Here is a 13,952-nt window from a genome sequence, read left to right on the forward strand (position 1 = left end):
ACATATCCAGGGTGGTCAGAGAAATTGCTATTATATCAATGGTATGACAGTGTTATAAATAGGTGGCTCCATACCCACCACTGCTATGTTCTAAGTAGAAGCAACAAAGACAGACATTTATGAGTCGCTCAGTGTAGAACTAAACACTGTTGAATACGTGCCTACGATACATGTTAGATGTATGCCCAACATGGTGGGCACACATGCTAAATACTGAGTAGAAGCAGCAATGTAAAAAAATGCTAAATCCAGTCTAAACAGAGATTTGATTAATGCCTGGGGTACATGTAGGGTATATGTACAAAGTAAACAGTCATGTAAGAATCAGGCCTTACTAGGGATATAAATGGTTAAGAAACCTCTCGGTGGGGTCTAAGGTATTAAACTAGTGTTAAAATAGGCAGGATAAGGTGTGCAGTCCAACTCTAAAGCCCATTTCCTCTTGAACGGAGTCAGAGTGGGACTGTAGTATTTGTAATAAGGAACAGTCACAATCGTCAAGGCAAAATACGGAACAGCAATGTTTAAATAAACACACAATGAGTACATATGGTAATCAAAGCAAACACATATTACTGGAAGCAGTCCACATACATCCGGTGCAACAAAGTGTGTGGCAGCACGTACCGTGTGTGTCTAAATGTCCAATGTGGTGAGGAACCATACGTGGTAGGTCTATCTGTAGACAGAACCCGTTATGCTTGGGTTAGCAGCGGTGAGTAATGATGCATCCAATAGTTCTGGAGGGCCCCCTTGATAAGGGCCTCATGCATGGAACTGTTGTGGAACAAGGAAGATGTGTAAGCATGGTACTAGAGAGCTTCTTGAGCAACAAAAAAGAGCATAGATGGGACCTCGAATCATGGTGCTAACAGCGGTGGCGCATGTGGCAAGGTCTCAAAAGGGTGTTTGTCATAGCCATGCGGTTAGAAACGATATGTCAGAAGAAAGAAGGAGCTGCGCTCAAAATTGGTCTGAATAGTATTAAAGCATAGTAAGAGAGGCATGATAATACATATGGAATATCAGAGACATTAAAAAGTGGAGGACAATATGAGTGTAGAGCGGCCGGCAACTCCGTAGGTCTAAAGTCCTAGCCGAGAAAGGCCCTCAATACGTTATACATGGGTGAACAGGGAAAGGTATATACATAATAGAGATCTAAGTATGAAGAAAGGTGGTAAAATTTAAAACGGATTAGCCAACCTTCGTGGTGTGCATGATGGGGTGGGCCGGAGATGGGGACAATGTGAGATGATGCAAAAGTAATGCACACATTGCGGAATGCACGTTACCAAAAGGTGTGCATGCGTGAACGGGGGCCTGTAAATAACAAACAAAAAAAAGCGCGCTTGGGCATGAGTGCAAAGTAAGGCATGTCAATGCTGGAAGGAACCAGCAGCATTGCCCAACACATCCCTTCACAAGGGGTGCGAGGGGGCTGGTGAGCGCTGGCTCCTGCGGTGTTAGCAGATCCCAAAGAGTGAGTGAGGGCCGGTAAATAACAAACAAACGCGCGCTTTGGCGTGAGAGCAAAGTAATGCATGTCAATGCTGGAGGGAACCAGCAGCGTCGCCCAACATATCCATTCACAAGGGGTGCGAGGGGGCTGGTGGGCACCGGGTCCCACAGTGTTAGCAGATCCCAAAGAGTGTGAGCGTGTCGCCTCTGGAGAGGTGTGCCATCCATTGGCTCAGTAGGGAGATCCTTTATATTGGAAGAGTAATGGAAAGCAACGTGTGATGGGGTAAAATGTCAATGGTGAAAACGAGGAGAGACTCCCGTCGACGTGCCCCGTCATACACGATTCAAATCGGCTGGTCGGCCTGCGTGTTACAAAGAACGTTCGGCATGCCGATTGACGGGCCTGTGGTGAGTCCTGATAACCATGGGAACAAGGATTCCCAGTATAAACAAAGAGCGGAGATAATGTCAGCTTCCCCCCGAGAACGTGTGAACGTGTGGGGCTGTTGGAGGCGGGCGCTACATAGCTTATCCAAAGGAATATGTGTATATGGGACAAGAGTAAGTAAAAAACGGCAAGAGGTATGCTGATTAGCGCATCCAAATGTTTTACATATAAGAAGAGAATAGAGTAAATAATAAACCGGCAACAGGTAAGCTGATTCATAAAGGTGGAGAAAAAATGCGGCAATGGGCATGCACTGCAAAGACAACCCCGCGTCGCCTAAAATGAGATGTCACAATATACATCTCTGTTCCGACCCAGAATATTTGCACGAAGGGCGATAGACCAAAAATGTCTCAGCCTGAGAGTGGCCGCGTAAAACCGGCCCAAGCAGCTCTGATAAATCAAACAGTGATCAATGTTCAAGATGGTAGCACCACCCAAATGTGGCCAAATAAGAATAATATAATAAATAAATAAAAGAGCGGGTCTTGGTGCCACCGGAGTAAACAAAAGGAAGGGACAGAAAACCGCAAAAAAATTTTCCAGGACAAGGTGCTAGAAGGCAAGGGGCACGTGTTGGGGATGTGGGTGAGCCTAACACAAGTGCTATGATATACAAAATGTACACGAGAGAGTCGGTGAGTGGAAATAAAAAAATAAACGCGGCCGCGAAATGAAAGCCTTTGATGCAGCAGGGGGCGGAGTGGATCCCTTTGAAGTGAAGCTGCTGGCGGCACCACGCTGGGGAAGCAACAGATGGCTGGCTTTGATGTGGTGATGCCAGGCAGGCAGGCAGGTGGATAGAAGCGCGTGCACGGGACACATGCACTTCTGGAAATCCGCATTTTTTGAGAGCTTAGTTTAGCTCTTAGTTTAGCCCCAATAGTTTTGAGCTATTAATTCCTGCAGAATTTAATAGTCGAGACCTAAAAGTCACCTTCACTAAAAGATATATTTTAACATTCTGAGTTCAGGCATACTAAACTCGAATTTTCTACAATCAAACTGCCCATTTGGGCCTATGAGAACAGATAGCCTTGCAATAGTGAAAACGAAATTGGGTGTTATTCACTATCAGGACATGCCACACACACCTGGGCATATCCTACATTTCACATACACTGCCCCCTGCCCACAGGGGTACCTTAGGCCTACCTTAGGGGTTCCTGACATGTAAGAAAAGGGAAGGTTAGGGACTGGCAAGTGTGTGCACTGGCCAAGTCGACATGGCAGTTACAAACTGCGAGCAGTCTCTGCAATGGCAGGTCTGAGGTACCTTTTCGGGGCTACTCATGTGGGTGGCACAATCAGTGCTGCAGGCCCACGAGTAGCATTTGATTCACAGGTCCTGGCACACTCAGTGCACTTTACTAGGGACTAACAAGTAAATCAAATATCCAATCGTGGAAACACCAATCCATAACACAAGTGACACAGAGAGCACCTGCACTTTACCACTGATCAGCAGTGCGAAAAGTGCTCAGAAACGTTACGCCAGTCAAAACCGGGAGGTCAGACAGCAAAAATTCAGGGGAAATACGCCAAAAGATGCCAAGTCTAACATTATGTTTTTTAAACTACATTATGAAACACAGATGTAGCCTGTTACTTTTACTTGTACTGCAAAACGTGTGGGTGGATTCAATCTCTTACTGGCCTTAAATACCATCATGTTTACAGCAGAGACTTAGGTCCCGGTTCACAAATGTAAATACACTTGCATACTTAGTCACATATATATTTACACCTAGACTTAAATGTAACTATTAACATTTTTGATGTTCACCATTTCTGATTGGAGATTTTATGAGTGTAAACGTACTACTAGCAACTTTTCGCCTGTCGGTTGGAGAGCTTTTCCACCGGAAAGGAGATCTACCTTTGGGTAAATATAAGGCAATTTAAGAAACGTTATCATTCTATAAAAATAATTAAAAATATTTTATGTATAAATGTAAAGTAACTCAAAATATTTACTATTAACTAAATAAAAAATAAAAATTAAATATAATTTTACATCACATTAACTCATCACATCAAATGTGCATTAACTAGTAAAATGAATGTATTTTTCAAAATGTAATTCACAAATATTAATTTATAAACAATATTGAAATATACTCACCCTAACATTTTTTATTTTATTTACTATTTAATAAGTCTCGCTAGTTTTGGGGATGATATGTCAATGTTTCACGCAACGCATCCAGACATATTGCCGCACAGCTATACATGAAAGGGAGTGCAGGAATGTGTTATATTTAACATCGTATTGCGCATTCCTGTCCTCTCCTTGCACTAGCGCACAATGTACAGGCTGGCGCCAACACAGGCACCCTTGCACTATAGTGCAAGCGTTCCTCCATTGTAGACAAAATTACTTTTGTGAAGGAAGGGTCACCTTCCTGCGCAAAAACTATCCTCAGAGGTACTTTCCTCTTTCTAAGTGTGCTGAAAAATGCAGGGCGCTTTGAAAGGGGAAATGACAAGGAGAAATTAAGATATTTTGCCTTGTTGCACCTCCAGCGGGAAGGCGTGCAATTCTGAGACATTCCCAGGTCTACCACTGTTGATAATTGGCTGGGATAGCCCACAGTAGCGGGCTATCCCGGCCATTAAAGGCTGGCTCGAGGTTCGTGCCTTTATTAATCTACGGAGGGCTCTAAGGCTATTAGAACATTCTGCCACTGGAGGGCAGAATGTTCTAACAAATAAAACAATGGCCTCAAGGAGCCCGATTGGATTCAAAACTCCTCGAGCAACCTGAGACCTTTGTTCACAAAAACAACTGTGAAGGGCAATATTGGAATGCTGGAGCTCCTGCCTTCTATCAACCATTAGAAGCCCGGAGCTACGCCATTGTCTTCAATGGAGCTCCCAACATTCCAATGTTCAAATAATTTGTATACCTGCTTGTGTGTAGATCTCCTCACAGAAAAGACAGGCGAGGAGGTCTACGGCTGTAGATTTGTGCATTGCATTTTGTAGAACTGCTTCATGTTCTACAAAACATTGTTTGGGATACAGGCCTGTAGGAAAGTAGGATCTGCTTCTATGGTTACCCCCACTTTTTTGCCTGGTGCTAAACAGTTATTGACTTGTCTGACTGGGATCCTGCTAATCAGGACCCTAGTCTATCTGCTTTCTCCCTAACTTGTTATGTTCAGTACATAGGTACATCCCAAATGGGATACTGGGGTACCTTTCTAAGTACCTAGTATATGGTACTAAGGTACCCAGGGCACAGGTACCCCGAGGTCCCCCATGAGCAGAAGCATGCATTGTTCCACCCATGTGAGACCATTCAAAATAGAACTACAGGCCTGCCATTGCAGCCTGTGTAAGCTGGTGCATGCGACACTTATGAAAGATATAGATATAAGGGTCACTGCACTTAAAACCTATACGTCACCCCTGTAGCAGGCCTTTGCAATCTTGAAGGCAGGGTGCTTGGTTCTAATTGAGAGGGTGCCCCTGCATGAGCAGGACACCCCTACAGTCTGCGGAGTCCATTCTCCCTGGTAGTCAGTCAAGCAGCCATATACCATATAGAGGGGCACCACGTAATTACGCCATGACCACCTCGAAACTGGCTGCAACAAATTCTATCATATTTGGTATCAAAAATGTTGGAATCATACCACCTCCCAGACAGGATTTACTGTATTGGGACCGGGTGGGTGTCCTTGCCAGCACCACCAAGTCTGCATGAGGGGCACATTTGGTGTCCCTGTGCATAGTCCAGTTCAAACCAGTCCTGGGAGCCGTTGGCTCTTGCTCTGGCGCGAAACTGGACAAAACACATGAAAATAACCTGCCCCTCCCCTGGGAGGGTCCCCTGAATCATCCCAACCCTTTCCTTAGGGTACTTAAGGGCTCACCTGGGTGTAGGTCCCTGGATTTGTCATGGGAAACGATTCAGATCAGACACCACTTCTTCTTCTACCATCTGGGCACTCTGGACTTTGCTGGAATTCATTTGGACTTGACTTTGTGTCCCCTCCATTCTGCTGCATTGTCTGTGCCTGTGCACCATACACAAACCTTCCAAGGCCTGTGGACATCAAAGACACCTGAAGTAATCTCCCTTGAAGTGAAGGAATCACTTCCCTGCACTGCAACTAAGTCAACCGGTCTGCTGATCTTGAGCTCCTTTGGACTCCGTAAGGTTCTGCAACCCAAGTGGTAGTTTCCCACAGCTCTCGAGGCCTTCCCTGCCCTCTCACCAAGTTTGAGGCCAGTATCCCTCATGGGGGCTGTCATGATCGAACCCCTGTGCACCCTGTCAACTTGAAGTTGCAAAGGCTTGTTGGCTTCCTTCCAAGAAGATCTTCAGGCTTCAAGTAGCCCAACCTCAAGCACCTCCAGTGACCAAAGTATTTGCCCACATTGCAATTTTTGCACCATGGCCTGCATCTTTTGGTGAGCTGCTCGAGGTCCTCTCACAACTCCAGTGCCTCCGGCCTGTGGGTCACCTTTGTTTCTTTTGGGCTCCCCCGATATTTTGGGGCCTGCCCTGACTCCCCTGCTTGTGGTGAGTCCCCTGGACCTTGCTGGTCTCAACGTTGCTCCTTCTTCAACTCCTGTATTGGTTGCATTTGCCAAGACTTGCTGGTGCTCCTGCCAGACACCGACCCCTCAGTACTCGACATCCTTCTAGTGGACAGCTTGTGCATGGCTCCTGGTCATCCTCTGCATCCCCTGGTCCTCGCAGCTGTAGAGACAAGGTCTTTGTCACCTCTCCTGGAACACCCAACATTGGAGGGCATTCATCTTCCAAATCTCCTGGTCACTCCCGCGTGACATAGTCTCTGTTCCCTCTGCCTGCAGGTACCTCTCATCTAAAATCCACCTTCGGATTCTACCGGACACTTTCTCCTACTTCAGCAGTGGCACTTTCCTGAAGTCCTCCACTAGGTTCGATAGCGGTTTCCGACACCTCTTCACACCTTTGCACCTGGCTTCCCTGATGTAGGTAATGTGGGTACTGGGGTATCCACAGGTGGGGTGGCTCTCCAATCTTCTGTCTTCCACTTGGTTTCTTCAGGGTCAACTGGGAAGGGTTCTTCATCTTTAAAAATCCAACCACGACTTACACGTATGCTTGGCGGAGTGCGCTATTGTGTTCCCACACAGCACATGGTCTCCATGGGGTTCCTAATCACTCGCCTTGGGTGGTTCCTTGGGTCCCCAACACTTCTACGCCCTCTCAACCAGTGTTTTGACCCAAGTCGTGATTCTTATACCACTTTTTTAGTATATGGTTTGGTCCACTGTGTATTTCATGCTATTTACTGTATTTCTTTGCAAAGTACTGTGTGCATTGTGTTTATCTCCGTGTAATAAATATCTAAACCTATTAGAGAGTATTATTTAATAAATACACATTTTTATAAATAGCTTGTGTGGTTCTTTTTCACTTAATCTATACTAAAAGATTGCATTCTGGTAAAACAAGCTGCTTTACACTCCTTCTGGACTAAGCCTGAAGGCTGCTCTCCACAGCTACCACTTAGAGAGCTTTTTTTTTGTTTAGTTAAATAATTTTTATTTAAGAGAAAGAGCACAGAGATACAAATACAATATTGCACTCAGAGGAGAAGTATAAACAAATACTGTACAATAATACAATCTATTAAAAGTAAGCAATATATATGGAATCAAAAGGTTGCATATAATTGTAATAAAACTCCTAAAACTGCTCGATAAAGAAAATATAATAATTATAAAACTGAACATTGTACTAAAATACTGTGTTCTGGTAGAAATTAGGGGAAAATATAATATGTTAATGAATTTTGTTTATAAAAAGCAAGGGGGAGAAATATGAAAGAAAAAGGATAGTAAAGAGAAAGGAACAGAAAAAGAAAAAGAAAGAGAAGATGCTGAATAAAAGAGGAATTTATAGGGAAGATGAGTGTGATGACAAAAGAGAGCTTTCTATGGTTGTCTAAGACCACTAAAATCACCATAAGATAAGGGTTGTATGGACTGGTGCAAGGTGCCATTTACATAAGTGGGCATCATATACAAGGCCCGCTTCTCACAAGGTCCGTTGTCTTTCAAAACAGATGTAGAGATTGTACAGGGATGTGATGCTTTAAATATAAACAAGCTATGTATCATTCTTTGCGATTATAGATGATAGGTAGTTTTACACGCTTCACCAAAATCATTTATCGCCTGGTACAAAACTGGGATCAACTGAGAGTAGTTAAAAATAAAGCACTAACAAAGTAAAACTTGTCTTACGTTTGGAAAATAAATTGCTGAAGTGTAAGTGTGTTTATGGGTGGAATCAAGTCATGTTTGTTGCATATTCTTAAGCAGTCATAATACATTTAAAATGAGGAATAACAAATATAAATTGTGAAAGATTGTGAAAATATTTATGAGCGATTCTTTATGTGTAACTGTTCTTGCGACAGCACAGTGACATGGACTATCTGTCAAATAATCCCAGAGTAAAGTAAGCTATCCTTGCAATAATTGTGTGTTGTAAATCCTCTGGGTGCTTTGATTTCCTGATAGTACCCGAGTTCTGAAGTAAACTCATCCACTTCATTAAGAACTTGCCCCAACAGGGGGTCCCAATAAATTGATGCTTTTAGCCCATCATAATTTGATGTCTGATGATGTAATTATCAAAACTAATGCTATTTTAGAGTTGGTCTTCAAAGGAACAGCCTGGAGAGAAGCCTTCACTTTTCTAATACTATTTAATGACTTTTTTTCAGAATTGCTTAAAACAAGTATAACTGATTTATTTTCCCTTTAAATGTTCAATTGCACATGTCATGTTTCTGGTTCATCCACACTGAGTTGTTGCCTCCAAATGGAACAACCTTTGAAGAAAAAAACCGGTTGCAGTGCCAGACAATAAGCCCTAAATAAAGGAGGGTTGGGTTACAGGACACACTGAAGGGCCTTTGCGCTATGAAGAAGGGTAAGTTTAAGGCTGTACGGTTCAGTTTCGTTTAATCTACCATCACAGAATATGCTTATTTAAGGAGAAGTCGTATTTCAGATGTAATCATGCATCAGCATGTTTTTATTGAGCGATCCTGGTGCTATTCATCAAAATTACGACTGTTCCTTTTTCATTGATGTAATATTTATAACACGAAAATCAATAAAAAAAAGTTTTGTAAACACAGTTTACCACTCTGAGTATTTATGGGTCTGCTAGGAAGTGGTGTGTTAGTATCTATATAAAGCAATGCACTGGGATAGGTACTGTTTCTGAGTGCAAATAACGTGTTGGATTAGTATCCGAAGGGTGCCGCGCAGTGTAGAGGGTTAGAGGACAGACATTTCCATGAAGTAGAGTAGAACCACGTCCTTGAGGCACAATCTAGCAATGGTGATAACTTACTGAAGTAAGGCACGAAAATTGCCTTTTTCAGTAAATGGGGAACACTGCATCTGAGAAATTCTGTTTTGTTTAGAGTGAGAAACATCCTTGCCCTATTCCTGGTGGGTTACTGTCCCTAGGATGCAATGCACTATGATGAGTCCTGTGTGATGGGCTGGTGGCCAGATGAATATGCAATGCAGTGTGATGGGTTCACCACCCAAGGACGCAATGGTATTTGGTGTCTGAGACTCAAGAGCAATATTATAGGTATTAGTGTTTTTGGGATGCAACACAGTGTGGTGGGTTATTGTTCCTAGGATCCAGTATAGAGTGCAGTTTTGGTATCTTTGTGGTAGAGTGCAGCATAGTGTATCAAGGTTTATAGAATGCAGGGATGTTTCATACATTTAAGGTGTAGTGTTATGAGGTAGTATCCTAGAATGCAGTACAGTGTTCATAACTTTTGTTTCCGAAGTTTTTTTCCCCAAAGTTTTACATAGAGCGAATTTGACCCAAAGGTATCAGAGTGCTGCACATGAGCACCAGTTGTGTTACAGATGGACACATTCATTTTGTTAGGCACAGGGAGATTTGCCCAGAATCACAGGATGCTAACCGTTCCTGCTGAGACACAAACCCGGTTCCCCAGCTTCGAGGTCTTGAACAACTCTAGCCGTTAGGACACATTTTGCACTTGGGTTGGTTAGCACCCAAAAGCATGCAGTGCAGTGAATTAGTGCACCTAGAACTCTATGCCATGTGGTGACGTTGTATCCTAGAGCTTTAATTATGCTGCTCGTCTCGTTAATCCTAATGCATTCTTGTTTATTTAGTATTTCTTTACTAACGAGAAGTGATAATATGAGTCTGTTCAAGAGCAATAGGCAAATGCAAGGCAGCCACCTAGGGCACCAGGGGCAGATTTACTTAGGATCTGCAAGGTCCTTGTCACAAGGTAACGCAAGTCCTTAAATGGGATTTACAAAGCAATTCAAGGGGCTTGCACTGCCTTGTGTTAATTTTAATGTCATAGGCATTCCATGGAGCATGGGCATTCCTGTGCATCCACCTATGGAATCCGCAGCGTAACAAAACTTGAGTGGGCCCTCCTGCAAAGTACGTGGAGGGGCCCCCCTCCGGACTTAGTCCAGAGCTGTCAGGCCAGGGTACTGTGCTGAGGGCCCCCCTGGAGCTCTGGGCCCCCCGCACTGCAGGTGCTGCAGGGGCACATATTACACCCAGGGCCGGACTGGCTACCAGGTGTTTTGGAATGCTGCTGAGCTGGGGGCTGATTTTGTTGATGGGGACCTCCATCAACAAAATCAGCCCCCACCGCAGTGAAATCAGCCCCCAGCTCGGCAGCATTCCAAAACGCCTGGTAGTCAGTCCGGCCCTGGTTACACCACTGCTTGGAATTTGACGCAATCTCAGATGTATGAAAGGCAATAAACCTGTGATTGCACCAAAATGATACACCTACCACAGAGAGGTGTCTTTAATTCTCCTCTTTTCTTCCTCTTTCTAAGTGTGACGCATTGTGCATCACATGTAGAAAGAGGAAATTATCTCCCTAAGATTGTTTTTGTGCAGTAAGGTAACCCTTCCTGCACAAAAACAATCCTTCCTTAGAGTAGGCACTAGACAGCACACAGTGCACCAGTGCGAGGAGAGAGAAGTGAACAAAACCTTATTAGATATGGCTCCTTTCTACTCTCTCCCTTTCATGCAACGCAATGCAGCATTTACTTCCTACGTTGTGTTGAGTAAAATAGTTCTAAATCTGCCCCCAACAGTCGATAGGTGTGTGATTGCCTCAAAAGCAGAAAATGTGACCCAACTGCCATGCCATTGACCGTGGAAAACATCATTTAATGAGCCACCCTGGGAAGTTCACTTTGCTGAGGGAAAGATAGCATCAAAATAGATCAAATAGAATAAAGTATTTTTTCAAATATTAAAATGTATTCCTGCTCACAGCGACATTAGAACTAAATATCTCTTCCTCCATTAGCATTTTATGGTACGAAAATATAATCAAGTCATATATTTAGCTTATATACATAACTAATACTTTACATTATCTCAAATATTGACCGCAGGTCTGCAACATTAAATGCTAACTAGTTATCTTAAAATTGACAGATAGCTATTAGCACAAAAAAATTGATTTAATAGAATATAAATTTCCCCAGGAACAAAATGGCCATATCTACTTTTTCATCATATTTACATAATACGAAATTCCCTAAACGCAAGGTCTGATTGTCAAAGCTTTCTGCCATGGGTATGACCTTCTCCTGGAAATTCGGAAATATACAGGGTATACTCTAGCAAAATCTTTGTGAATAGAACAAATTGTCCTGTTAATATGAATATGGCATTTTGCACCGATGCAAATAAATATATTTAAATGATTTCGCACATTCACTTTTATAAGATAACAAGGCATGCGCACACTAATTTCGTCTCCAAACTTAAACGTGAAGTTCGGAAAAAGTAGTTCGTTTTATCATTTCACTCACACAAACTCATATGGCAAGTTGTTCCTAATATAGCAAGTGTAAAAATAGTACCAAAAAGCGATGTCTGGCGCCACTAAACATTTATTGATAGCATAATGTTAGGGCATGCAGTATATAGGAAATGATGAACTACAAACTCCGTTATGAAACGTTTAGATTACACCAACCAAACAGTCATGGCAACTACATGTACGCCACACATAACAATATTCCATAGTTACTGGTTTTGAGTTCATATTGTACTTTCCATCTACACAGATCACACCACAAACTGAATAGCACAAGACTCACAAAGAACGTTCGTCGGCGCTTAATGATGTTATAAGAACAGCAGAACTGAGGGGTTCACAGGAGAAACATGACAAGATAAGTCTTAGCAGGATGAAATGTGGGTTCGCCATGCTCAGATTCAAACCTGTGGTTGCACCGGGATACCCTGCAGCGTAGGGGAACCCACTGATTAGCATACATGTTGGAGTTTGTACAGTAGTACTTCTGTAGTGCTCTTTTACATAAACTTATATGTCTTTGTGAGTTGGCTCCAAAACATCTAAAATTGGAATAACAGTCAGGGAATGTTCATATTCAGTTAGTACAAATAGAAAGGACTCTGCCTTCTTTGCACTTTCACTAATAGGGAGTTGAAGCTTTGGTTCTGATTCACAAAGGTATGTAAATGTACCTAAAAGGGGATGTTTTTGTCTCACCTACACATTATATGCCAATCGTAATGAAAAAGAGTGCAAGTAAATGGAAAAAGACGCAGTCATCTTCCGAAGAAAACAAGCATTGCCTTTGTTGATCTAGTTTCGTAACTTTGGGACTTCATTCCAGGCTTATCGAGTGCCCCTGCCTCTAGCAACGTAAGTAAGACAAATGCGCCATAGAAACAACAGCTCCTTTGGGTGGGTGTGAAAACTGTGAAAAGAGCGCGTAAGGGAAAAGAAACCCAGCGTTTAAAAGTATAAATGAAAGACAGACACAATGCTACACCGCAGAAAACATAAGTGTCTCCTCAGCCCGGGAAAGACTCCGTGCAAACCCTTCCCCAATTCAGCAACGTGGCCGAGGGTGACACAAGTGTCGTGAATCCGTGAAGGAGCTCTTCTTACCGTGCACGCGCCGAGAGGACTGGCCCTCCAGAGTTCTCCCTGTCTGCCCGGACACTGTGCAGATGAACCTCGTTGCCTCGGTTTACACAAGTCTGACAGATCCTAATTTGAAAAAAATGCCTCTCGCTTTCAAACAGTTCAACAAATCAGAGGGAAGAGTCACGCGAGTTATCTGTAAACAGCTTCCTGTTTGAAACATCTCAGCTGTCCTCCAGGATAATAATTAGGAGAGAAGTGTGGGAAAGCTGAAGGGGCTCTTGGTGTAACCTTGTTAGACAGATATTTTGAGGAATGCACTCTTCAAGAGACTTGGAGGATGATCTGTTTTTAATCCCGTTCCAACAGTCACTAAAACAAATGCACAAGGTTATTTATTTTTGAGTTTCTGGTATAATCATGAATGATTGCTTCATCCTGCTTCCTCACAATAGTAGCTATTTTGTGTGATGTTATCAAGCAGTCCATAGTCAGACATTGATCAAATAAACTCAAAACCAAGAAGACTGCAGTACATCACTGTGCCTCACAAAAAGCACTTCACATAATAAAGGTACTTAAGTGATCGAAGCTTTCCCTAAACCTGAACGGGGCGCATTGCGACCTGGAACCCGAAGCGCAAAATAAATATACTGGGGCTTATTAATAAGAAACAGACGCATCGGTCTGTATAGATGCTCCCTGCGCCATCCTGTGAAACTCTTGCGCCACCATGGATGCGCCGTATTTACAATACAGCGCACAATGGCGCAAGGATTGACAGATGCATCAGAAATTCTGACGCATCTGTCGATGTAAAGTCACGCATTGCTGGAGTCGTGTCGCAAGCACATCGCAACTCCAGCAATGCATGGGGAGGCCTATTCCTATTACACTGCGTCAATCATTACGCCTGCTCCAAGCAGGCATATGGTTTTGAAGCAGTGGTGTCCTAGAAGTGGTACAGTGAGATCTTGTAAATTTCACTGCGTCACTTCTACGAGGCTTTCCCGCGTGGGAACGCCAAACCTGCATGCATTATATCTGATGCAAGTGTAATGTGACGCAGGGCT

At 43.2% G+C, this 13,952-nt stretch overlaps 1 protein-coding gene across 2 annotated transcripts in view; it reads right to left on the reverse strand.

Annotated features, from left to right (window-relative positions):
- The window catches only part of COLEC11 (collectin subfamily member 11), a 351,597-nt gene extending 338,608 nt beyond the window's left edge, over positions 1 to 12,989 (reverse strand). For both annotated transcript variants that reach the window (XM_078647866.1, XM_078647865.1), the window contains exon 1: positions 12,904 to 12,989. The gene's annotated coding sequence lies outside the window, so the exon portion shown is untranslated. The remainder of the gene's footprint in view (positions 1 to 12,903) is intronic.
- Between the last annotated feature and the right edge of the window lie 963 nt (positions 12,990 to 13,952).

The sequence above is a fragment of the Lissotriton helveticus genome, chromosome 6 (assembly GCF_964261635.1).
Source record: "Lissotriton helveticus chromosome 6, aLisHel1.1, whole genome shotgun sequence".
Lineage (NCBI taxonomy): Eukaryota > Metazoa > Chordata > Amphibia > Caudata > Salamandridae > Lissotriton > Lissotriton helveticus.